The sequence below is a fragment of the Anthonomus grandis genome, chromosome 9 (assembly GCF_022605725.1).
Source record: "Anthonomus grandis grandis chromosome 9, icAntGran1.3, whole genome shotgun sequence".
NCBI classification, from domain to species: Eukaryota; Metazoa; Arthropoda; class Insecta; order Coleoptera; family Curculionidae; genus Anthonomus; species Anthonomus grandis.
Window position 1 is genome coordinate 7233523 of NC_065554.1, and position 25951 is coordinate 7259473.

Consider the following 25951-nt stretch of genomic DNA (forward strand, 5'->3'; position numbering starts at 1 on the left):
CCTGGAAGCGACGGTATATAGATTGAAAATTCGAGTAGGAGAATCTGATTATCACCTTTAAAAAGCACGTGGAAGCCGTAAATTTTTAAAAAATGTTAAGGTTTTATTATTATTTTATTATATTTATATTATCACCAAATTATTCAAATCACTATATCACTTATTATACAAATATATACAGGTATAACAAATATAGAATAATTTTAAATAAACTATTATATAACGTTCGTCCAATACAAAATCTTGCTTCTTATTTTCATATCAATTTCTGAGTGAAGCTACGTTATGCAAAGTTTATTTAGAAATTTCTTTTAAATATTTTATAAATAGAAATACAATAAGTAGTTCCACTGCAAATTTAAAAAAGGAATGATTGGAGAAGGTTAAGTAGAAAAAATGGCGACTTGTCAAAACCCAGACAAAAAGTGCGAAAAAATTAATTTTACCAAAAGACAATATAAAGTTATAAGTGTGTGAAATGCGTCGGGGATCCATTAAATATTTTTCAAATAAATAAATAAACAAATAATGTCTTTATTAAGAATACTAACACTATTACATTATTAAATCTTAAAAGGCAAATTCTAGCTTGTTTAGTTACTTAACTGCTACTCTTAAATTAACACGCATTTATTAAATGTCTATAAGAAAAAATAAATAAATACTAATATGTTCTCCTATATATATAATTATTACTTCAATCCACTAAAAGTTAAACAATGATTTTTATAATGTGCAATATAAAACTGTAATCTTAGTTCAACTGAAAAAAAAACTATACATTTTGATGAAACAACACATTCTTTATATTTTTTCGGAAAATTGTGATAGAATTAGAAATATCAAAACAATTATAAAATTAATTATATAATAACACAGCTATGAACGAAAAACTTCTCTGAAATAATGCTGTAGTTGTGGCATAATAAACTTGTTTCTAACTCTCAAAGAGCGCTGATGGGTGTCATCCCTAAATATTAATTTAGATTTTAATTATAAAGGCAAGTTTGTATCTAAAATTCTATAAATAAACATTAAAAGAAGATACTTAATGAAATTCTCGACATTCAGCCAATTTAACTGTTGTTTCTTTAATGAAATATAGTCAAATTTCTTGAGCCCATAAATAAATCGACAGCAGCTATTTTGCATTCTTTAAAGCCTCATTTTTTCAACCTGAGTAAGATATGGGTAAAAGGGAGTTAAACCGTAAGTCAATTTTAATAAAACATATGTTTCAAATAATTTTTTACGCACTTTAAAGTTTAAAATATGTTTGCATATAAAACTTTTAAACCTAGATATGTCCTTTTACTCAGTGTTGACATATCCCTTTGAGGCCGGATTTTTTTTTTTAACTTTTGGTGAAAATTTTTGTTTTGCTCAATTAATTAAAGATTATTTATTATGTTTTTAATTTTAATTTTTTTATTTGCATATGAGTTAGTTACAATGAGGTGTGCTCACTGTAAGGACACTAGGCAGATAAACAAAAAAAAATTGGCAAAAACTAATTTTTTATTGCTAGAAAAATACATTGATTATAAAAAATTTATTTAGTATGATATTGACGGAAACAGTTTTTCTTATCTGAAAGGCACAGGGGAACATCACACCTAAAAAAATAACAATAATTAACTATGTTTATTTATTTATCAATGTAATATCAGCAGCTACTTGTACAATGCCATCTTGATTTGTGAGGTTCCGCCTTGGTACTACAAAAAGCACATCTTCCAGGCTTGCCATATAGAGGCATGTGAGAACAAGAGTCGTACCGAATTTCGTATGGTACAGTACGTTTGAAATGATTCACCGTTGCTGATGGCCGATCCCTTTTCGGTAAACCTTAATCAGCTCCCACAAGTCCTAGGCCCACTGAAAGTCGAAAAAGTGTTAGGGAAAGTTGCGCATTGGAATCCGTTCTTTTTTGATACAATATGAATGCATTTACTAAAGATAAATCTATGAAATAGAAAAAAATTCTATGCCACCACTTTTTCGACTTTCTGTCAACCTCAAAAAGAGTTTTTAGCATGTCCGTCTTATCCACGTATCCCATATGCGTATTATATTTCTTTACTAGTTCAGGACAAGTAACATCTTCGGCGGAACCATCTTTTTTTTGCGGGAAACATTGATTTTTGCAAGGATCCAGATAGTTAGTTAAAAAATGGACTGGCCTATTATTATCTATCCATTTCAAAAATGTCAACCCATCAGTGCTAACTCTTCAATCGAATTCACCCCTTGCTAACTGCTTGTCATCTAGTAGATCTGTTGGTAGATTCTTTCGATCTTTTCTGACGGTATCGCAAGCGTAAATCAACTCAGTTTGCAGTTGTTTTTGCAGCTCGACCGAATTAAAATAATTGTCAAAATATATTTCGCACCCTTTTCCAACTCTCTCAGAGAGACCTCAAGTCTCTCGTAAGGTCTCTAACAACTCTACCACCAAGAGACTTTTCGGTGATTTGACCTATTTTACCAGTGTAAATCTGAAATTGACATACGTATCCTGAATTTTCGGAACGAATCCAAACTTTATAGCCACGTTTTACTAGTTTCTTTGGCATATAGTTTTAAGGAGCTTCGTCCTTTGAATCGGATCATCGACTCATCAATAGCTTAATACTAACTTGGTTTCAAAGCATTTTTATATGTATCAGATAATACATCTAACAAAGGCCGTAATTTGTAAAGCTTATCAAATTTTTGGTGATCACGGTCAGGCTGTACAGAGTTGTCGTTTAGGTGCAGGTTGGCTAATATCCATGAAAACCTGTAATCCTTGTAGCTGGGTAGCTTTTTTATGCCCATTATCAAATTTATTGCAATAAAACCCTTTATTTCCTTTACATTAGTAGGCGTAAATGCATGACTATTACCTCCGTTTCTTTGCAAGGCATATAAGTTATTTTAAAAAGCTATGTGGTCTAACAGATGCTCAGGGAATATATGCAAAAACATGTCGGTAGGGGTTTCTATATCGGTGGGAATGTTTGGTCCTATTTCTTCTCCAAATTCTTTAAAATTTTGAACACAGTGTGAGTTGGAGTTAGTCAATATAGTTTTTTTGCGAATTTCCTGTACTCGTATTAGTGACAAAGGTAGCTCATCCTCACTGCTCCATTCGGCTAAGTCAGCATCAGCGTCTTGGGACAAAGTATCATTCCCAAATATAATAGGCATATTTTCTATGTCAAACAAATCAATTGCTGGCGACGCCGCTGCCGTTGGGCCTACTATTTCTGCGTCCCCTTCAATCTCATCTTCACTAACATCTCGCTAATGTTGTCACAAGGAATTTCTTCCAAATAATCATACAGGTCCTTGGAGTTGAGATTTATAAGCTTGTTATAAAATTTATCTGTAAATAAAAATAAAATCCTATAAAAAAAAACGTTAAAATAATACTCATGAAATTTTGAGAAAATTATTTGCCTAAGAGACTGGTGTCACCGCCCTGAGCACACCATATATTTTCTATAAAACTAATACCTTTTTCTCAAAATTGCCATCTAGCGAAAACATAAATATCGTCCTAGATATTTTATTTCTAATATAAAAGCAAATTTTACCACCCATGGTCCCAAAAACTACTCTAACAACCAAAAAACAGGGAAACTTGTTACCACAACAATACCACGTGCGAACATTAATATGCAAACTGTCCAAATAATACTCGACTCTTATTGGCGCTTAAATTTAGAGGAGCGACACGCTTCCGCATACGTCATCAATAATATCTTCGCTGTAAGCACACCAGGACAGTCAGTAAAAATTAATTTGTAAGTGTCCTCACCGCAGGCACACTAGCACACAAAGGGATATGGTCTTCAAACCTAAGCCTTGTGTCAAATACAATTCCCAAATTTTTAGCTATTTTCGAGTAGACAAACTGCTGATCCTTCGTCTCAAGATGAATATATCCTTTGAGAAGCTCTAAGTGAGTTACACTTATCGAGATAATAAGTGACAGCGAAATAAACTACTGCAATCCAACCAATATTTCATTGCGCTGAGGAGAAATTACTAATGGCGCATGAATTTGCAGGGCCAAAATACACTAGTAACTGCACACCAAGAATTAAATCCTAATAAATGCACGCAGCCTACAGAAAAACTCCTTAAATGTCAATATTTTTTTCTAAGACCCTACCTAATTGGCATTTGCGAGCATTGGGTAACCCAGCAAGAACATGAATTCTGCAACTTGAACAATTATAAATTCAGTAGCTGTTATTATCGAAAATATACTAGAGGAAGGAGGGTAGCCATTTGCACTTTAAACGGTTTTACTTCTAGGCCTGTTACCTTCAACATCGAAAGTGTTGAATAAGTTCTAGAGTTTGCTTTTTGCTAATTTTTATTTGACTCCAACAAGGTCTTATTCCTAACATTATATCGTACGCCTGATCATTTTAATGATAGTCTTAATGCCATCCTACTACATGCAGCAAAAAGAGCTGACTTCTTACTGCTGCTATTTGTTGCTGGAGACTTTAATATTGACTTTAGAGCTGGGAACTCCCAGCTTAAAATCATCATAAAACCTTACTCATTAATACGATGCATAGCTATGGATTATACTGCACCAATAATCTGATTACGCGGCCTGAGTCTGGCTCGGTAATTGATTATATTTTTACTAATAATAGTCAATAATCACAAATCACAAAATAGAACGCACAATCCAAAAACTTTTTATAACGCTTTTAAAAAATACAAAATAGGATCACAATAACAAATTTCTTGATTCAACATTCTTTTAAATAGCAAGAGACGTCTGGAAGATTAAAATATTCAGAAGAAATTCGACATTCACGATTACATCCCCTAAATATGGAGAATATTTTAGTTCAAATTCGGAATAATATTTGCATACAGTAATACAAACAGACATACAATATTTAATAGACACTAACCAGAGTTTGTCGGTGCAAGCGGAGATAAAGCCCAAGTTAATATACAGTACCCAACATTCTCAAATTATAATTAAAGTTTTTTTTGAAACCCCGCGACCTCGGAGAAAATCTGTAGGATTCTTTTACAGGTATGCAGGAAGTGGAACTTCAAGTGGACCGATTGGAATTATCTGCTTTATCTCAAGATACGTGGCCGACATATTGCCATTTCGTTTGAAAAATATAATAAATAGTTCGTTTCAGCAGAGCAATTTCCCAACCTATTGACAACCGCAAAAGCCACTCCAATTTTTAAAAAAGGAGACAACGACAATCCAAATAATTACCATCCCATCTCAAACAAATCGGTTTTTTGGAAAATACTTGAAAATTATTTGTATTCTTGTCTGACATAATATTATTAAAAATTATTTGTATTCTTGTATGACATAATATTATTTACTTTCAGACTGCCGAGATAAGTTCTTAAAAGGAGAATCTACTGAAACCACACTCTTTGAAAGCTTAAATCATATTTATTATGATAGCTTGATATGAAACGGTTTACTATTGAGATTTATTAGGATCTATCTAAGGCCTTCGATCTTGTTAACAAGAGCCTTCTAGATCATAAACTTAAATCTTTTGGCATACGATGGCTTGCTTTGAATTGGCTTATATCGTACGTACCTGAGAGGCGCCAATTTGTCCAGGTTACATTCAATCAAGATCAATTCTTAATTACAGGTTCAGATCAAAAATTAAAATGTTAGATACGGAATTCTACATGGCGGAATATCGTAGAATCATAGAATGTATCAATTTGCGGGTGACACCTCACTAACGAGTTCCCACTTCTCTGAGATTAAACTTACAGGGATTGCGAATAATGACTCATTCAAATTTTCAGAATGGTGTGCCATGAACTGCCTAATACTTAACCTCCAAAAATCAGCCCTTATCAGTTCTAAAAACCCGCGGGTCATTGATCGCAATTCTAAATCATATCTGGTTCGAACTAATCACGAGTCTATTATAAATGTACAATCTTTTTTAGGTATCTATATTGATTTGCCACATTTAGCTTCGGTTTTAGATACAACGCTTGAATCTTCTTAGTCTTAGAAGACGAAAACATGAACTAGTTAAAGTTTATTTATAATAGCTTTAAGGGTTTTCACTTTATGTGTGTTTTCAATACTATACTTACATTATTAATTATTATCCTTCAATAAGATTTGTTCTTAACTGAGATAACGTAGAAATTAGTACAAAAAATATATTATCTAACAAAAAAATTAAACGTAAAATACATCAAGTCAGTGTGTTGTTTACCAATACCATCTAATAAAATAATTTTGAAAAGTCAAATTACACTGCTTATCCAATTTTATTACTTTATATACATGTGAAATCTATTTAAAATATATAAGATACCAAAATAATTCTAAGACATATAAATATAAAAAATGAAAAGTAAAAATTTTTCAAGTCACATTAAAATTACATTTTTAGACTTAATGTATTTTGCTTGTAACCTGACGATATTATTAATCAGCTATATTGGTACTAGTATAATAAAAGCAGTACAGATAGAACTGCAGATTTGGAAGTACATTACCAAAAAGCACGACTTTTTTAGAAAGTTAGGCTGTTATGCTTACCCGAAGTCAGTATCATAGTAGAGAAGATAATAAAATTCATAAACAAATAAAAAATTTTCAAATAGTTAATTACTATTTTCAAAAATTAGTTGTATAATGTTAAAGCCTTAATCCAAAAACAGCATTAATAGAGACATAGTTTTGTGTTTTGTCTTTACCAAATACTACTAATTTTTCCGAATTTTAGACAACGAAATTGTCTCGTGAGTTGACGTTAGAAGTGAAATTATTTCACTTTCTTCTCTATATAAATTCCATTTTTTGTCAAACCTTTCTTTTATGAAACTATTTCATTTAACATTAATACAATGCTTGTAAAATCCGGCCAGTTTTTTAAAACGAATTTAATTGGATCATAAATCCTCCCCGAACTTTTTGCTGGAAAAGTTCTATATTTTGTTCAAACTTGTGCTATAAAATGCATTTAAAATCTAGCGAAGATTGGTCATAAAGTTACTTTTATACAACTAGTCGTAAATCTAATTCGAGTTAAACTGAAGTTATCTGAATTGAAATCTATATAAACAAGTTCTAAGTCTCCCGGTTCGCTTTATACCAGAAGATACATATTCCGATCTGATTTATTACGCAGCTCCTAAACCGTCCTATTGATTTTTTTTTGCTGCTTTTTACTTACGCTGCTTCTCGGTTTGGTATAATAATACGATCGTAAATTGCCATAATTCTTTGTATAAAACCCTTAAGAAAACCGCCCTATTTTCATTACCATCTAAGATCATGACTTCACATATTTTTCCAATAATGGCTTAATGCCCTGGAGTAAACCACTAGAACTCAAGCACGTTTACTACTTCCTTTAGCGTCCCCAAAGACATAAAATATCACTTCTTTTAAAAACAGTCTTTTAATTTTCCTAAAACATAACTCCTATTTCCCTCGGGCTGCGGCGAACTCCATCTTCATTTAAATGTCGAGGGAACGAGGTAAGATATTTGTTGGCCTTAATTTGTACTTACGGGAACTGCCATTAAATTAAGGTAAACTTGAATTGGTTTATTGATCTAAGGGTTAAAAACCAGTAAATTCTAAACTGCAAGGGCAGTGAAGCAAGAGTAAAGTTAAAGCTCATTCAAAAGCTTTATAGTCACCTTGATGTTAATAAAAGTTTTCCAAGGTAGGTAAAATTATATGGAAATGCACTTACATATAGGTTCCATAGAATTTAAAAAATGCCAATAAATAGAATTTTGTAAGTTATTTAATTTAAAACTTATTATGTTGTATTATTTGTTTTGTGTCAAAGTTAATATGATAAAATTTGTTTGACTTTTTTTAGATGCCACAAAAAAACTTTTGTTATAGTAATTAATATTTATTTACTATAGTAAATACAGTGGTTATTAATTAATTTTGTTTGATAGGCTAATATAGTGGCAATGTAAAACTTTATACCGAGACTATGCATTTTTTCGGACTTGTCCCCTACAGACCCCCTCTATCTGGCCTTACACTCTGTGATATGTTCGATCTATTTGGTTTCGGTGCTGTGTGGTTTCAGTTTAAGACCACTCGGTTGTGCTGGTGCTTGGTATTTTCTCACTGGTTATCTATTATTCACTAATCGCGATATCCTGCCTGCTTTTTAAAAGAGAAAGTTTATTGTCAAGACCCCTATACAGAATTTATTCAAACGAAGAAAAAATCCTAGTGTTGGTGATCAAACCATTTGCAGTGTAATGGTGCCTTATATAATTTTATTGTGACTGTTTACTCACCCCTTGGCATTTTTCTTTTGCCCTGTTTTGTAAGTATTGATTTTAAGGAGATCGAATTTCTTTTTATTGGCCAATGGTTTAATTTCATTTTTAATGTTATGTTTTGACATTCGGCGCTTGTTACTCTGTTCGCTTGAGTGTCCCATCAACTCAACTTCATCAACTATGGTGGGATTGGATCACTTTACTGGGTTTTGTTAACTGGGACAAGAGGACTCTGTAGTCTTGCAGCGTTGTCAAGGCATATGCTAAAATCCTACATTTGGGATGTCATCAGAAATTCGTTTAGTGAAATGTGCGAGGACTTAGCTATCTTTTGGTGTACATATTTTTGGGGTTCGTTTAAATAAATACACAATTCCTAGTAGCATCGTGGCGTCTCTGAAAACTTGTAACCATCTTTTTCGATAAGGCTTTGATGCCGGATTTGTGAGGTCTTTTGAGTTTGTGTTACGTCCTCTTCTTCGTATTGAACAGGTACGACATTTTCCACCTATATGAGGTATTTTTGCCATCAACAAGGTTGCGCTGGAGCTATTGTCACTGCTCGTCATTCTTGTGGAAAGGGTAAATTAGTAATTTTTTTAGTATTGTTTTGTTCTGATGAGAAAGAGTGATAAAACTAGATTTCCGGTAGTTTTGTCGCCTCTATAAATAATAGTTTTGGATGGGCCATTTAAGTTCAGTTTAGTTAGTGGTGATGAAAAGTGATAAGTAGTTTCTTTCTTTGCTGCTGTATTTTTTTTTTGCCAAGTAAGTTAGGTTCGTTGTTGCTGTGTCTCCCAGTAAAAGGGAATCTCACTGACTCTGCTACTAATGGTATTTCACATTTGCTTTGATGTATTCTTGAGGGAAAATTTATACTCATTTGACGATTCAAAGTATGTGCCCACTGCTCATTCCACTCACCAGCCTTATTATCAGCTCACTGAACTCAAGAGTGTTAGTCTTATTCATCTTTTCTAGTTTTTTTTTTCGTTTTATGGCTTAAAAGCCAAGAGCCTAGACCTCATGGGATATTTTTTCACTCTCTGTAGATCGATCGGCCGCTATCGGAAAAAAGAGAGTTGCTGTTGCTTTGCTGTACCTGAGAAAGTTTTGCTATTGCTGGAATTATTTTGCAATACAAAGTGATTTGTCAGTGGCAATTATAATAGCTTAGCTAAATAAAAAACCCTCTGTGGAGGTAAGTTTATAATCGTTTCTTATATATATATAATTTAATTGGATTATATAGACATGGTTCTGGAATACTATTGACGGTTGTATTTTAGGATTCCTTTTCTCCTTACCTTTTAATGATTTTCCTTGCCTTGTGATGAGGCCTATTTTGCTATAACTTTATATACTTCAGGGTATTTAATCCACTGACCACTAACCTGAGTTCTGCTTTGCTGTGGCTGTACCATTTCAACTTGGTTCAACCCCTTGACCACTAGTAGTAGTAGTAGTAAGGATGGGGGAGCTAAAGCTCGGAAAGTAGGCCTAAACAGTCCCTATTCGCCAACCCCAGAATCACCCACTCCTACGCCTCCACTCCCAATGCGCAGTCTTCACTGAGTCGGCCCGTCCTTTTCATAAAGGCTTGCATATTATCCTAGTCCAGATTTTTAAGATCTTCCCGTTAGAGTGTCGTTGCTCTGAAAATTTTCCTTCTCAGGCGACTCCACCTATCACAGATACCTAGTATGTGGTATGAAGTTTCCTCCCCTGTACCGCAATTCGGACAGAGTGGGATTGCTCTTATACCAAGAAGGTGTAGATGCCTGTTTAGACTGTTGTACCCGGTCAGGATTCCCACCAAGTTTTGTCAGCTTGACCATCGCAGTAGATGCAAATCCCCCCGTTACCTTCCAATTCCTCTCGTTTGTTTGCTACTTCGAGTATAGCAAACACCTCCGCTTGGAAAACTGTGGTGTGTTTCCCTAGCGGGAACGATTCCCCTGTGTTCGTTTCCATCCTGTACACTCCAGCTCCGGCTGAATTGATGCTTTTTATCCATAATCCATTCGCCGACCATTCTTTCCTTGTCGGGATTTCGACTTGAAACCCCTTTTTTTACTATAATTTGCCACTTTCTGTAGTGCATCTGGATGTCAGAATTGGTATGTTCCTACACATCCTGAGAGCAATCGTCATATGGCCTTGTCCTAAGGTAACATTGCGCCACCCTCCGCTATCCTTCAACCTCTTATATGCCGCCATGGCCTCCCTCTTAATCCAGACTGGGAGGTCCGGTAGCCCAAGAAGAATATTTAGTGGTACCAAAGGTGTTGTTCTCATAGCTCCAGTTATTCCCAAGCGGACCAATCTTTGCAGTTTGGTCAGCTTTTGGGCGTTGGTGATCTTCAATACGGCTGTTTAACATACCATGGATCCGTACAAGATCCTCGGTCGTATGACTAAGGTATAAAGCTACTGGAGAACGTGGGATTTTAGATCCCACCTTGTACCTATTGTTCGCCGTAATTGCCATATTAGGGCCGTTGCCTTATTTACTGCCTACTCTACATAAGTTTTAAAGCTTGCTGTCTAAAATGACTCCCAACTATTTGACCTTCTGCCTCAAAGTTAGGCAAGTCTGATACATAATGGGAGGTTAAATCCTGTCCAATTCCGCCTCTTAGTAAAAAGAATGAGTTCGGTCTTTTTATCCTGTCTCCCGACAACACTGTTCCACTATCCTGCAGGCGACTTGCATTCGCTCACAGACTGTGTTCACGAATTTACCCGTGACCATCACTAGTCCGTCGTCCGCGTATGCCTGTACATAGAATCCTTCAAGTTCTAGCTTCCTGAGGAGACTGTCCATCACCAGGCACCAAAGGTGTGGCGAAAGGCAACTGCTTTGCGGGCAGCCGCCGCCTTGACACGACAGTCTCCCAGTGTAGCACTGATCTTTTGGTCTTCCAGCGCCGTTTTGACCCACCTGACAAGATAAGCCGGAGTGCCCCCGGTCAGGAGGGCTTGGCAGATAGTATCTGTTTTTGCCTTATCAAATGCTCCTTTCACGTCAAGGGAAAGAGCAAGTGCTATTTCCTTTTTCTCTATGGCTTTTTCAGCTTCACTCATAACAGAGTGAAGTACCGTTTTCCTCGACTTTCCTTTTTTGTAGGCATGCTTATTTCTATGTAGTGGCGATTCTATTAGAATCTACTCTGTTATATACCTGTCTATAAGCCTATCTCTCCTGACCACTAACCTAGAGACTTTTGCGTTTCTGTATGATGTCAACGTGGTTTAATCCATCGATCACTACATCACCTGCGCGGTACAAATTCGGACTGTAACATTTCAATGCGTACAAAACTGACAAGTTCTACTTCAAATTGGTTGAAAGTTTATTACACGCTCAAAAGAAGTTATGTAGAGTGGCTCTTACTGTACTGGCGAGGTTAATAATATGGATCTACTAGAATCGTAACTATTTTTAACACTTCACTTTTATTACAATTTTTTATTCACTTTTATTTTATATATTCTGGTGTCATTTATTAAATGTTTTTTCTAAATGTGACATTGGCAGCTTATGACATATACGCTAACAGTGAATTACGCTATCATTGACACTATTTATATTTTATATAGCTGTTTTAAACATCGTAAATTTTACTGCCATTTTACTATTTATATTGTTGTAATCATTTAAACAAAGCTTAATTTCATACCTATATTTAATTCTTATTGTTTTATTAATAATTCTTTTTACCTAGTTTAATATTGTAACAGTTCATACTGTAAGTAGTAAAATATTCTACTTAAAACCTTTATAATTTCATTGCACTTCTATCTTCTCCGATTGTTACCAAAATCAAAAATATACAGTATGGAATTTTCAACAAGGCTTCTGTCATCCTTTCACCTCATATAACATATAGAGCTATATTATGTGACTATTTTAACAAGGTTTGCATATGGAAATCAAGGGATTCGTTATTTTTTTATTGCAATGGATTTTTTTTCTTATATAAATTGACATTGAGACTTACTGACCCGTAGAATAGTTTCATGCAACTTAGGAATTAATTGTTCGTGAATAAGATAGACATACTTTTTCTGCTGGCATTATGGTATTTTAATTACGTAGCGTCCTCTTATCTAACCAACAATCCACCTCATCTGGCTGTAGCTAGGGATCACCATAATTTGCCAATCTAGCTATTCTCTTCCTAGCTCTGAAGGGTTAGTAACTTAGTGTTTCTTTTTCTTGAATTTAATTTTTTGCATAAAAAAGGAATTCACGCCAGTATTGGGTTAAAAGAGAACTTTTAACTTAACTATCTACAGAATATTTTAAACATAAGAGCAACCATTGGGATCTCCGAATTTATAAATAATTAAAAGTCTGTTAATTTGACGCAAAGTCGCATAATTTGATACCGCTATTTAAAATTACATTTGAAAATATAAAAAATCACAATATTTTAGGAGATTTAAAAAAAAGCACAAATTTTCAGCATGTAATTTTTTTAAGGCTTTAAAGTCAAAGAGTAAAATAAACGAAAATTTTTCATCGTCATTTTACTTTGAAAAATAATTTTAGCTCAGAAATTTTATATTTTTAATATCTAGTTTTAATTATTTTAATTATTGTGTTACATATAAGAATGTTTAAAAGGATAATAACGTTTGGAAATACTTTGTTTTTAGCTGAGATAATCTAAAGCTATAATAATCTATAGCAATATTAGTAGTTCTTAATAAAATATTTTTTTCCCAAAATAATAACACTAATGGACTTCACAGCAAAGTTTTATATCTTTTTTTAATCTAATTGAAAAATTATAAGAAAACATGAATTATTTTTTAAGACAAAATCCATAGTGATATTTTAATCCGAAGCATTATAAGTCTTTAGTCAACTATAATATAATTTTTTATAAGAAATGGTCCTAACTCCATTGTAAAACTCGTTTTTGTATCATCATTTAAAATGTCTCTTTTATTTTATTTATTAAAATAAGTATAATTTGCTATTGAATATATTTTAACAAAAAATATATCAAATGCACAGGTTTATATTAATAAACTTAGGGTATTATCTTATATTAAAAAAGCAAAAACTCATAAAAGATAACAGTCTTTTTGACAGTAAGTAGCATTCTCTAATTATAAAAATGAATGATATGCCAATCATTAAAATTAGTTTAGGCATCAATAATAAGAATAATATAACTAATAGCAACTCAAAAAATGTGCATAACCTAAATGGATACGCATCATAGATATGGAAATATAGTTTAATATTTAGCTACCTGATTAATAATATGAAAAATCAAGTATCCATATTTTGCATTTTTCCATTTTCTGCATACACAGTATATTATAAGATATATTTAGTTCCGAATTAAATTGATCAGTTAATAATATATTTAACCATGTTTGAATTCAAATTATTTCTTGTGCTATTAATAAAAAAATAGCATTAAAAATAAATTTTAATTTAACTAAAAAATAAGCATTAATTATTGTAATTTTACCACTGTTAATTATTATAGCAGAAATTAAAATAAGGTAAATTTATTCTGTTAGGTAGGTTCTATGTTAACTTGAATATGTGGACTCTTTAGACTTTGTAATAGTACTTCTTAATGAAAAGGCCTGACTGCTTGAATCAATGCAATATATATTATAATATATTATTATTATAATCAATTGTAAGGCCTAGCGTCATCACGTTTAGATCGGTCTACATGTAATAGAGCGACAGGCAAAAAAGAATAATCTGCGCAAAAGTAGGTTTGTGTAAATAGTGTGTGAGTTACATTTTTCTCGTTATTTTATTTAGAATATTATTAGGTTTTGGAATAACTAGAAAATTGCTATGGGTCCACCAACTGTTTAAACCATCATTTTGGATAAGTTTTGAGTTTTTAGGAAATATGATCGGTATAATTGTCGCAAAACTAGAAACATCATAAATATTTTTTAAGTCTAAAAAGCTATCATGTACTAATATAATATAATAATATAAACATTTAGTTTAGAGTAGCTAATTATATCATATTATTTACAATAGAGAAATATATTTAGCAAAACCAAAGGAGGGAAAACAGTAAACCCAAAGTCTCATAAGTCAGTGTCTGTTAAAGGTTACGCGTTTTGCCGCATTAGGGCATCATGAGACCTAAATAAAACTATCAAAATTAAATGATACGGAGCATAACGTTAAATAACAGAAAAGACATACCTATCGCAATACAAAAACTACACACTGACTAACACTAACATAACTAAAAAAAATATAAAATAAAATAAGTTTACACCATCGTCAATATTTTATTTTGTATTTTTTTTATTTATGTTAGTGTTAGTCAGTGTGTGGTCTTTGTATTTCGATAGGTATGTATTTTCTCTTAATTAGCGTTATGTTCCGTATCATTTAATTTTGATAATTTTATTTAGGTCTGATGATGTCCTAATGCGGCGAAACGCGTAACTTTTAATAGATGCTAATTTATGAGACTTGGACTTTGAGTTTACTTTTTTCCCTCCTTTGGTCATATACTTAAGTCTCTTTGAGAGTAATGGATGATTATTTTGAATATTTAGCAAGCAACATCATCTTATGTTATATTTTCTAGACTACAATTTATAGGAATACTATAGTATAGTTTACAGTGCCAATTATGCTATTTAGTCGAGCAAAATTATTATCTATAAAATTATCCTGGATACACCGTAAATTCAAAAATTTATTCGTAAATTAAACCTAAAATAGACAGTTTAAAATTTGGCTTATTATAATCTTACGCGATTGTATTTTATTTGTTTAGCACAGTTCAATTATTAATATATTTTTTAATGACATAATTTGGCATAAAATCAAGGCAATTTAACAAATAAACATTTGTCAGATTTGCATTGTGAGAAACTGTTCCACGCTTGTTTTAAATATTCGCTTTTATATTTCTTTTGTTTATTGGGCTTGAAAATCTATGTTTTTAAATGTGCACTCTATAAACTCTTAGTATCTTTGTACAATACATAATCCTATTTTTGACCTGCATACAATTACATCACGCCTCAAGCGCTCAGACCATTTGTTTAAAAGATAATATATCCAGGTTATTTAAATATTGACATATAATGGTAATTTATTTATGCCACAGTAAACCTACAAGTTTTCTGTAATAAAAAATCATAAAACAGTTAGCAATGGATCAAAATCAATTCGGAGGCTTTAAGGCCAGGTTTGGTCTTTTAATATATGGGCTAGCTATTAGGTAATATTTATATTATAAAAAGAAAACATATTTAATAAAACCAATTATCTTTTAATACAAATTTTAAATTCACAAAAAAAATTACGAATCAAAAAATTTCTATTACTAGTTTTTTAACAACAGTTTCGAAATTCATTTTTATACCTCAATTCTATACTATGCATATTTGCAAAATATTATATGCCTGTTACGTTTTTCCATCAAGCAAATAGTAAAAATCAATTTCGTTGCTTGACTATATGAAATACGCTACTGATATCTGGGCTCAGCTTAGTCTGGCTTTGATAATAGGAAAATTTCACAATACATCAATATTCGATTCGATGGAATTACCGAACCGAGAAAAATAATATGTCGTCAATGGAATTTCGTAAAGATAAGGCAGGACTATTTTGTTTGGATGGCGGCCTATTTTAGAGATAAGTCATGGTCTGTATCACTCGTGGAAGGTCAGTGGTAAATAGGGTACGTGGATATGTTAGTGAGCTTTAGCTTAAACTTACACGGTTAAACTTAACGGTTCAGTTTACTGTAACTAAATATTATTTAATTTGATTACTTAATAAAATGCAGTTAAATAAAGTTTAAAATTAAAAGATAAGAGCTTGGACAAGCAAGTGTTGCATGGAGTATCCTGACAAATCTATATACTTACCTCTCCGCGTTCTTTAAAATTTATATAAAAATTTTAGTTGATATAATCGTACAATAAATTGTTAAAGTCTTAGAAGTTTAATGGTCAAAGTTTATAAGATTTTCAATATAAATTTAGAGCAAAAATTTTAAACTGGCATAAAATCCACTGCTTTAATTTTTTCTTAATTTATGGAAAAATTTATTTAAAAAAAGAAAAAGCAAGTTTGTTTGTATCCTTGCTACCTGAAGAAGTCTCAAATTCGTGATGAAACATCATGCCATAAGAGATAAAAGTAAAGATATTTGAGGCTGTCTTTTTGGTTACCTTTTATTTATAAATTATTCAATATATGATGGAACTCACTTATTTCTGGAATGTATTTATAACAAGAATACACAAGTATGGTTGAATAAAGTTTTAATTATAACAAAACTTAACAATTGATTATAAGTAATTGGACTTTTATCCCTATTAAGAATATTTTTTGTATTTTGAATATTGCTAAATTTTAGTATAACAAAAGTCTTAATTTTAAGCTCAGCAACGTTCAGCATAGTTGTTATTAACCGAGCATATAAGCAAGTACATTACATTAAGTAAATATAACTTACAGCAACTACTTAAAAACTAGCAAAAACAAAATTAAATCTTCAAATAATTAAACTATATAACTAACTAAATAAATACGTTAACCAAATTAAACAAGCGAAAAATTATACAAATATCTCGAACAAAAAGGCTAGTCAGTTTAATAAAAATATTGGTGTTGGCCAACAACAGGGTAACAAATAGGATAATGAATGTTGGAAAAGTTATGTTCTATGCTAAGTAATATTTAATAAGCTATTAAACCGACAGTCTTTGTCATGAAAACTACTACGCGTGCTCAGTTTTTCAAGCAGATATTTAGGAGAAGAATTATCCAACAAGTGCTTTGAAAGAAAGAAAGAAAGAAAATGTGCTATATTACGTAAGAATAATCTTGTGTACAAGCATCCTACAAGCTAAAAAAAAACAAAACAAAATACAATTTCAAAAATCGACAAAACAATGAACAAAATTAAACACAAGAAGACAAAACTTTTTGAACATACTTGAATTAAAGATAACTAAATAAAACAATTAATTCCTAAATAAAGGTAAACTTGTTGACAAAACTAAAGAAGAAAAAAGGGAAAAAAAACTTTCCAACATGTCCAAGGTTAAAACCTATCATTAAAAAAGTCCTCCAGGTTATAATATGCCTTAGCCAATAAAAGCGCGGACAATGTTAAGTAGCCCCTTATTGGTTAAACCCCAAAAAGGCAAGCCATACCGAATATGAGATTCAATAAGTGAAAAGTACACTAAACGTGCAACCACCCCTCCCAGCTCTTGTTTTGCCATTCTTACTGCAAAACATCCAGAAGATAATTTCCCAGCTAAATGTAAAATATGATCTTCAAACCGAAGGCGACCATCAATGGTAATTCCTAGGAACTTGCAGCACTCTTTATTCTGCAAGAGGGAATTTTTGTCAAACATCAGTCCCTGAACATCGCACTTAAATCCCATAATAGACGTCTTTCTTACATTAAACACGAGCCTGTTGGAAGCACACCACCCTGATAAAATCTAAAGGTCTTCAAGGATACAAGTCCTAATATAATCAGAATTTTTATGGCTCCATAGTATGGTGGTATCATCAGCAAACTGAACCACCTTGCCCTGCAGTTTCAATGAACTCAAGTCATCCACATACGGTAAAAATAACAGTGGCCCCAACACTGAACCCTGGGGAACGCCGCATTTTAGGGATCTAGAAGCAGAGAAACGCCCTGACACTGTAACCTTCTGAGTACGATTTGATAGATAGGACTCAAGCCATCGCAACGCTATGCCCCTAAAACCATATTTATCGAGCTTAGATAATAGTATTCCATGATCCACACAGTGAAATGCTTTGGATAGATCACAAAACACTGCCGCCGATGACTGTCCAGAATTCAAGGCACATAGACTCTGTTCAAAAAGCTAAAAACAGCATCATGAGTCCCTTTACCGGCTTGAAATCCAAACTGATTTGTAGACAAAATGCCATTATGATGTAAAAAGGACAAAATTCTGCTTTTTGCAAGTTTTTCAACTATATTAGAAAGGGATATATATAATAGAGCCGTGCGGAACTCCATGGCTTAGCGGCAAAAAAAAAGGTGATAACTGATAAGTTATTATCAATTTTAGCCGCTTGAGATTGTTTGTCCGAGCAGCTGTAAAAAAAACTCGTAATAGCATCTGAAAATGAATAGGAGAGCCTTGCACAGAACATGCGATAGTCAATTGTATCAAATGCCTTACTAAAATCTAGAAGCATTAGAACTCTATTTTTGTAAGTATCGTTCGCTTTTACTATGTTATGCAAAAACTTAATTAGGGCTGTACATTAATATTATCGTGGAACTTTCGAATGCCAGATTGATAGATTATTTTGATCCAAGAATTCTATTACTTGCTGGTAAATAAACTTTTCTAACATTTTACTCATTGTGGACAAAAGGCTAATGGGTTTTAAATCCGAAACAGATTTAGGCTGTGTGATCTTGGGAAGTACTTTAAGAATTACATTTTTCCATTGTGATGGAAACTTCGATTTTAAAATATAAAAAATAAATGTATGAGTCAAGGAAGGTGTACCTTTAGCCTAAAATAATTATCAATTTTTTGTTTGCTTTTATGATATTCCAAGGAAACATTACTAATCAAAGGGCAATCTGACCTACGATATCTATAAAATGTTTATTAATATGCTTTATATCGTTTAAATTGGGTGAATTTGAAAACAGTGAATTTAAATTATATATTTTATTGTTATAAACATTCATTTGGTCAAAATTATGTTAAATATTTTTCTGGTTTTGAGACCGTGACACAAATTCTATATAAGCCTGTTTTTCGTTACGTCTAGCCTGTGTAAAAATATTGCGCATCTTTTTATACATCTCCCAATCAGGAATGGTTTTTGTCTATTTATACTTAAAAAATAATTTAGTTCGTATACGTCTAATTTTTGAACAAAGTGGTCAGTATTTAAAATACGTTTATCCAAACTTGATATTTGACATGAGCTAGTTCTTTAAATTTGATAATAATTGATCTTTGATTTTCTTTTTTTTACAATCGCTTTAACTAATCTCAGAGGTCTTAGACTTTCATGTAGCATTGCAACAAAAATTTGTTTATTTTAATCTTTTTGAAATATGGTAGAATTTTAAAATTAACTTCAAACTTATATCTTCTAATCAGCTTATTAATATAATAATCCAATTGTCATGATTATGATCCCTAGCAAATGTTTTAATTGCTACTTTTTCTTTAATAATTCTATTACTAATTAGGAACTACGAGGAAATAAGACTAAACGATGTACTAAGAAATGCATGCTAGTAATTTTATGTTGAAAATAATTGTTAGAGTCACTAGTGACTATTAGATACATACTTAAATTCTTTGTTTCTCTTCTATAAATCTGAAATTCTACCCTATTATTATTTTTGAAGACTAGAATATCTAAGAATGGAAGTTGGTTATTTATATCTTGTTTAAAGGTGAATTTATTGGATAAAAAACATGGATACGAATGTTTTAGAATAGGGTATTTTAGGGTAATTTTAGGGTAGAATTTCAAATTTAGAGATAGAAGAGAAACAAATAATTTAAGTATGTATCAATTATGTCACTAGTGACTCTAACAATTATTTTCAACATAAAATTGCTATTACATGGAAACAATGGATAAAAATTTAACAATATGAAATTTGTTTTTTCAAACACGCAAACACGTCATCAACATATCTTAACCAAATATTGTATTAGAATGTATTTTTTGCATTTAACACAAAACGCCGGGTTAGATATTCTTTGAAAAAAAAGAAGATACGTCAAAAGAAACAAAAATTTCATTTTCACTTAAAATTCATAAAAAATACACTCCAATACTTTCCACGAGTTTGATTAAGATTGAGTTTGGTGATAATGTGTTTGTCGTGTTCGACAAAAGCAATGTGGATAAGTTTATAGTTTAGTTTTAATCTTCTCATAAATATTATAACATCGTAAGCGAAACACTTGTCGGGAATAAAACAAAGAGTTTTGGTTATTGGTAAAACTATCTTGTGATTTTTATTTTTAGAATGTTTATAAGCATAAAATTTTCTAAATTAATAATCGGTAATCCCCTCGTCTTATAAACTTAATGATTCAGTTTTTTATCCATTAATTTACAATATGTTCGGAGCTTTCAAGCAAAAAAATATATAAACGTCTATAGACATCCCTCAGCTTAACAACAGCTAAAATGCTTATCGAAACGGTCGACTTTTTCCCTGATTTAGGCCGCCGTGTTTTTATCCATTCCCGCACCGAATTCGTACTTTATCAATTTAATAGCCAACCGACCTTTTTTCACCCTTTTGTTTCTTGACATTTTTCGTTTCGCTTTTGTATTCATCTGGGCTGAGACGCTTCCGACAAAAAAAGTGAATGCCATCTATTGTTTTCAAGCATAATAACGTTTTGATGCCCAAAAAACACCATTTAATGTTACAGAAAAAAATATTGCGGTAGTTACTAAATAAGAATTTAAGAGAAATATTATTTTGAGATCAGTATAAGAGGCTGCTTTTCAGCTTGAGAGTTTATATTTACTAAAAGAGCAATTTTGTTTTTTTTTTTCTATATATAACGGTTTTATCACTGGCATATTTTAAAGTGTTTAACAGATGACCAAGACTCTCGCTATACTAATAATATTAAAGTAAATAAAACGTGTTATTATTATCTTCTATCATTATATATTTTTTGATTTTGAGTCTTATAAGATTACAAGTGATCTCTGCCAAAGTAATTTCCTAATGATTGCAGGTACAATAACAATGTTGTGTTGTACGGAAACAATCGGCAATATAGCGAATGATCAACTATATGCGGCATTTATCATTAAGTCAAGTTTAACGATTCAACTTTATAAAAAAATTTAACACGGAATAAATCAACCCCTAAACTAAAATCCACAAATAGAAAGAAGAAGAAATAAAAATTTGCTGAGCCTAATACAGACAGTAATAAATTATAAAATTGTGCACAACCAAAATAGTCGATTTTAAATGTCTCACAGCATTAAATACTTAAAAATAATATAGTCAATGTAGTATATTAAATTTGATAAATAAATATTGTAACATTTTAGTTATTAAATTTTAATGTGAACTTCCCTATAGTGTTTTATGTAACCAAGTTTAACTGCTTTTATTCAAAAAAATATCAAATTTGAAATTGAAATTTAAGACCTAAAATTTTTGCATCATGAATAAAAAGGATTGTGACTTTTATATTACTTGCATTTATTACACTCAGATACACTCAGATTTCTTATTAATATTCTATCAAAGCTTACCCACCTTTCTTAACTACATATTTATAAAAAGCAAATTAATTGTATGTGAAGATTTTAACATTGATTTTGTGTGTGTGTACTGTTCAAGAATCTTTTCAGTGCCTTTTTGAGAATGACCACTTAACTCGGTGTTTTGCTTTGTTAAAAATTCCTTTGTTTGAGCCGATATCTAAGAGGTCGCTGCATTGTCAGACCTCTTCTTCTGTTTTTTTTTAAATTTCTTCGATCACCTCTGATAAACAAATTTTGGTGTAACTTTTAGAATCAACCATCTTACTTTATCATTATGCCACTAACGCCACGTGACCAGTAATGTTGAAGAAACAAATAATCATTTTCTTCGAGGTGTTGTTACTTTTCTTCGATATGCCCCTCATGGAACACCTATACAGTGGATGGTGACATCTAGTATTGTCATACATACAAACTTACCATACAGAGTAACTAGAACTAGTACCAGTACTACAGACTATGTTGTGTTATAATTTGATTTACATTTAGTTGACTGTCTCAGGATTCTCAGGTCATGCAGTAGTATTAACAAATTTGTCTGTAATATCCAAAAGCTATGCTTCACTTAAATTATACCGTATTTTTTTATTAACCGCCTCTATATCTGTTTTCCAAAAGTTCTAGAAGGTATCCATGGCGATGTTGCCATTTAAGCCCAATTTAGGTTATATTATTGTAAATTCCTGAATTTTCGGTTTTCTAGAATTTGTATACTTACTTGCTTTGACTGTCAGTGTAGAAAATTCTAAATAGGTCTAAACTTTTCTATCGGTCTTTAAAAGGGACCGCGTTTCATGACATCTTATTTAGTGTTGTTGTTTAGTTATTTTTTATCCTAAAAATAATTAAACGTCAGTCAACGCGAGTCAGGTTTGAGTTTTTAACATTGTCAATAAAAGTGTAGGTATTCCTAAATTTTGTTACAGTATATTTAATAGATATTGATTACTTAAACCTTACTTTCCTGTTGTAGAGCTCTTCGTAGAAGTCTTCACAATATTTCCGCCAGAATAATATTTAGTTTCTACATACCTTGGTACGAGGTTAATTTAAATAAAAGGCACATTCATGACTGAGACTGTAATTTTTTCCTATATACCGGGTGTCTTAGGAAAATGGTTTGCCTCTATAACTTTTTTAATTTTTAAGTTAAAAAAATGAAATTTGGTACGAGGGTGTAGCACCCAAATTGGGATTAGCTGACGTATTCAGTTGTTTTCTGTCACTCTTGGTTTAACCGGAAATGACCAGAACTTTCTTATTTTAAAAAGGATCCCCCAATTTTTTTTTATATATTTTGATAGAGAATTACATTATAAGAAAAATGATACCCCATATGTCAACTTTTGACAACTAACCTTAAAATTATTTAATTTTTTATATTTCAATCTGGACTACCATGAACAATTTAAAATTGTTAATTTTACATCAAGTAGCACTAGAAAAATATAATTGACTGTTTTTTGTTTCTCACAGCTTTCCTAGATGCGTCTCAAGTTTGCAAAATCGTATTTTCGGCTATAACTCATTTTTTTCAAATGGAGCCAGCCTGGGGCTCATTACCATAATTAAAAAGTGTATTTTTTTTATGGTATTTTTTTAAATAATTTTGATATTTGGTAATTCCAATAAGTCTGAATTTTCAAAAAGACAGTTTAGCGCCGCATACCTATCTAGTTTTTCCCAATTAAAAAACCTTATTGTAAATTATCGTTATTGTATAACAAATTAAAATTATTATTGTCCTAATTGCGTTTAATGTATGGTTATTTATTGTTCGGTTATTGTAGTTTATTGTTCTTATCTAGTTTAGTAGTTTTTATGGTTTATAGTTTTTATACAATTTTGCCAGCAACAAATGGGTGGACATTTTGTGCCTTATTAAATCATTTAACATGTCAACTATTAAATAGTTTACTTGTTATTTCATTGGGTAAGTTACGTATAGACTACAGTCAATTTTACAGTGATGCGACGGCGGCGCCGCAATCAATCAATTAAGAGATAAATAATAAAATTTCAATAATGCTGGTTTTTTGAAAGTCCCCACTATCGATTATCTTATATTAAATTATTTGTTAAAAATACACTTTTTGATTATGGTAATGAGCCACCCTGGGTCCATTTGAAAAAAATGAGTTATGGCCGAAAATACGATTTTGCAAACTTTAGACGCATCTAGGAAAGCTGTGAAAACCAAAAGAGAGTCAATTATATTTTTCTAGGACTACTTAATATAAAATTAACGATTTTAAATTATTTATGGCACTCTAGATTGAAATATAAAAAACTAATTAATTTAAAGGTTAGGTGTCAAAAATTGGGAGGTCACATATAAAATAAGAAAGTAGGAACATTTCCGGTTAGACCAGAAGTGACAGAAAACAACTCAATACGTCAGCTAATCCCAATTTAGGTGCATCGACGTACCAAATTTATTTTTTTTTACTTAAAAATTAAAAAAGTTATATGGGCGAACCACTTTCCTAAGACATCCGGTATATTTCCAAAGAAAATCATATGAATATAAGTAGGGAAATTTAGAAGTTTAACTGTAGATATAATAAGTTAGATTTAATCGTATCCTTTATGCTAATAATGTGATCAGTGAAGGTAGGTTGTACAGTGTTGCCAACCATGTTTGCATTATGATCAACCGTCTTGTTGTGTCAATTCATTTGAACTCTATATTTAGCCGCCGAAGAGTAGGAATAATTTATTTTCTAGAAAGATTTTTTATAAGGTTTTTTTAAAGACTTTTTAAAGGATATATATACAGTAGACAAAATTATGTCTTCTCAGCTGTATTGCAGCAGCTAAAACGGTTAGAGTAATCTTGTAATTTGTCGGATATTTCTTGACTTTTGTCTATATATTGTTTGTCTATAGAGGTTGGTCGTAAAGTAAGTAATAAATTGAATATTTTTTTTAAAAACCATAACTCAAAAAAGCTTTACTAAAAATGTTTTTTCAAATTGCTATCGAACTTTTTTATTATATTTTGAATTGCCCTTCTAATAAAAACAATTTTAAACATTTTTCATAAGGCAAGTCTAAGCGTTTTAGAGTTATTCTCATTCAAAATTTGAAAACTAAAAAAAATCATAAAGAAAAGGAAACAAAATAATTACTAAAACGTTTTATTGTATCAAAAACAAAGCTTCATAAACTTAAAAATTATTTCATTTCAGCAAATGGATGAAAATTCCTCCGTTAGTTAACTGACAATAGCCTAATCGCTCTACTCTATTCCTGCTACATATTTCGAATCATTTCGGGCATTATTTGACGTTTTCTTGACGAATGCGTTATTCTGAATCATCCAGATTTGCCGGTTGGCTTTTAAATAACTCTCCTTTAGAGTATCCGCATAAAAAAAGTCTAAAAAGTGGTGTTAGATCGGGTGATCCTGGTGACCACTCAATAACACCGCTCCTTCCAATCCACCTATTTGGGAAAGTGTTGGGAAAATAAGTTCGAACTTCCATAGCAAAGTGGGGAAGAGCGTCATCTTGTTGGCACCAGATGTTAAGGTGTGGCAAATCCGAACGTTCTCGGCAAAAAGGGTAGCCAGAGCTGGCACAAGTTCTTCTTCTAGAAAACACAAGTATCTCTCACCTGTTTAACTTTCTTCAAAGACGAAAGAGCCGACATTAATGTCACCATCAACGTCAGCCTACACGCTTTTTTTGATTGAATTATGTATGTTCTTCCCTCATCCAGTATGAATTTTACATCGGACCAGTATTGGTAGTTCTGTGTATTAAGGCTACCATTAAAAAAGTCCGCAGAAAGTGGCTTCATTGGAAAAAGTGTATTTTTGACTTAATTTGCATTCTCTAAACACATATTTAAAAAACAAAAGCTTACAAAATTCAAGGCGCCTCTCAAAGTTCCCTCCCAAAACTCATATTTATTTATAGTATTTTAAGAATACTTATTTTTCCAATATCCATATCCTTACTTTTCGCCAAGATGCTACCTACCAAGATGTTACATGCTAATTTCCTTGAACCGCCAATAAAACTTTTCACTGCTTATTTTCTAGTTAACTAGAGGACGACCACATCTAGGAACATCTTTTACATGACCAAATAGACTAAACTTCTACTTAAAATTGTTAACTGTCGATTCCAATATTGGCGGACAATTAGGGTTTTTGATTAAATAATTCACAAACTTCCTTTAAGCGTTTAGCTCGATAACCGTAGCCAATTATCATCAAGATCTCTATGCGCTGTGTCTCAATAAGCCGCATATTAGTTTAACTTCTGTTAAAAGACAAAAATAGACTGAAAAACTAGTAAAACGGTTCTAAAATACATACAGGAGTATCAA

The 25951-nt window shown here is 31.7% G+C and overlaps 1 long non-coding RNA gene across 1 annotated transcript in view; it reads left to right on the forward strand.

Moving 5' to 3' along the window:
- Window positions 1–11596: 11596 nt before the first annotated feature.
- Window positions 11597–25951, forward strand: part of LOC126740187 (uncharacterized) — a 29758-nt gene continuing 15403 nt past the window's right edge. Inside the window, exon 1 of the long non-coding RNA XR_007661810.1 lies at window positions 11597–11727. This is a non-coding gene — a long non-coding RNA (uncharacterized LOC126740187). The remainder of the gene's footprint in view (window positions 11728–25951) is intronic.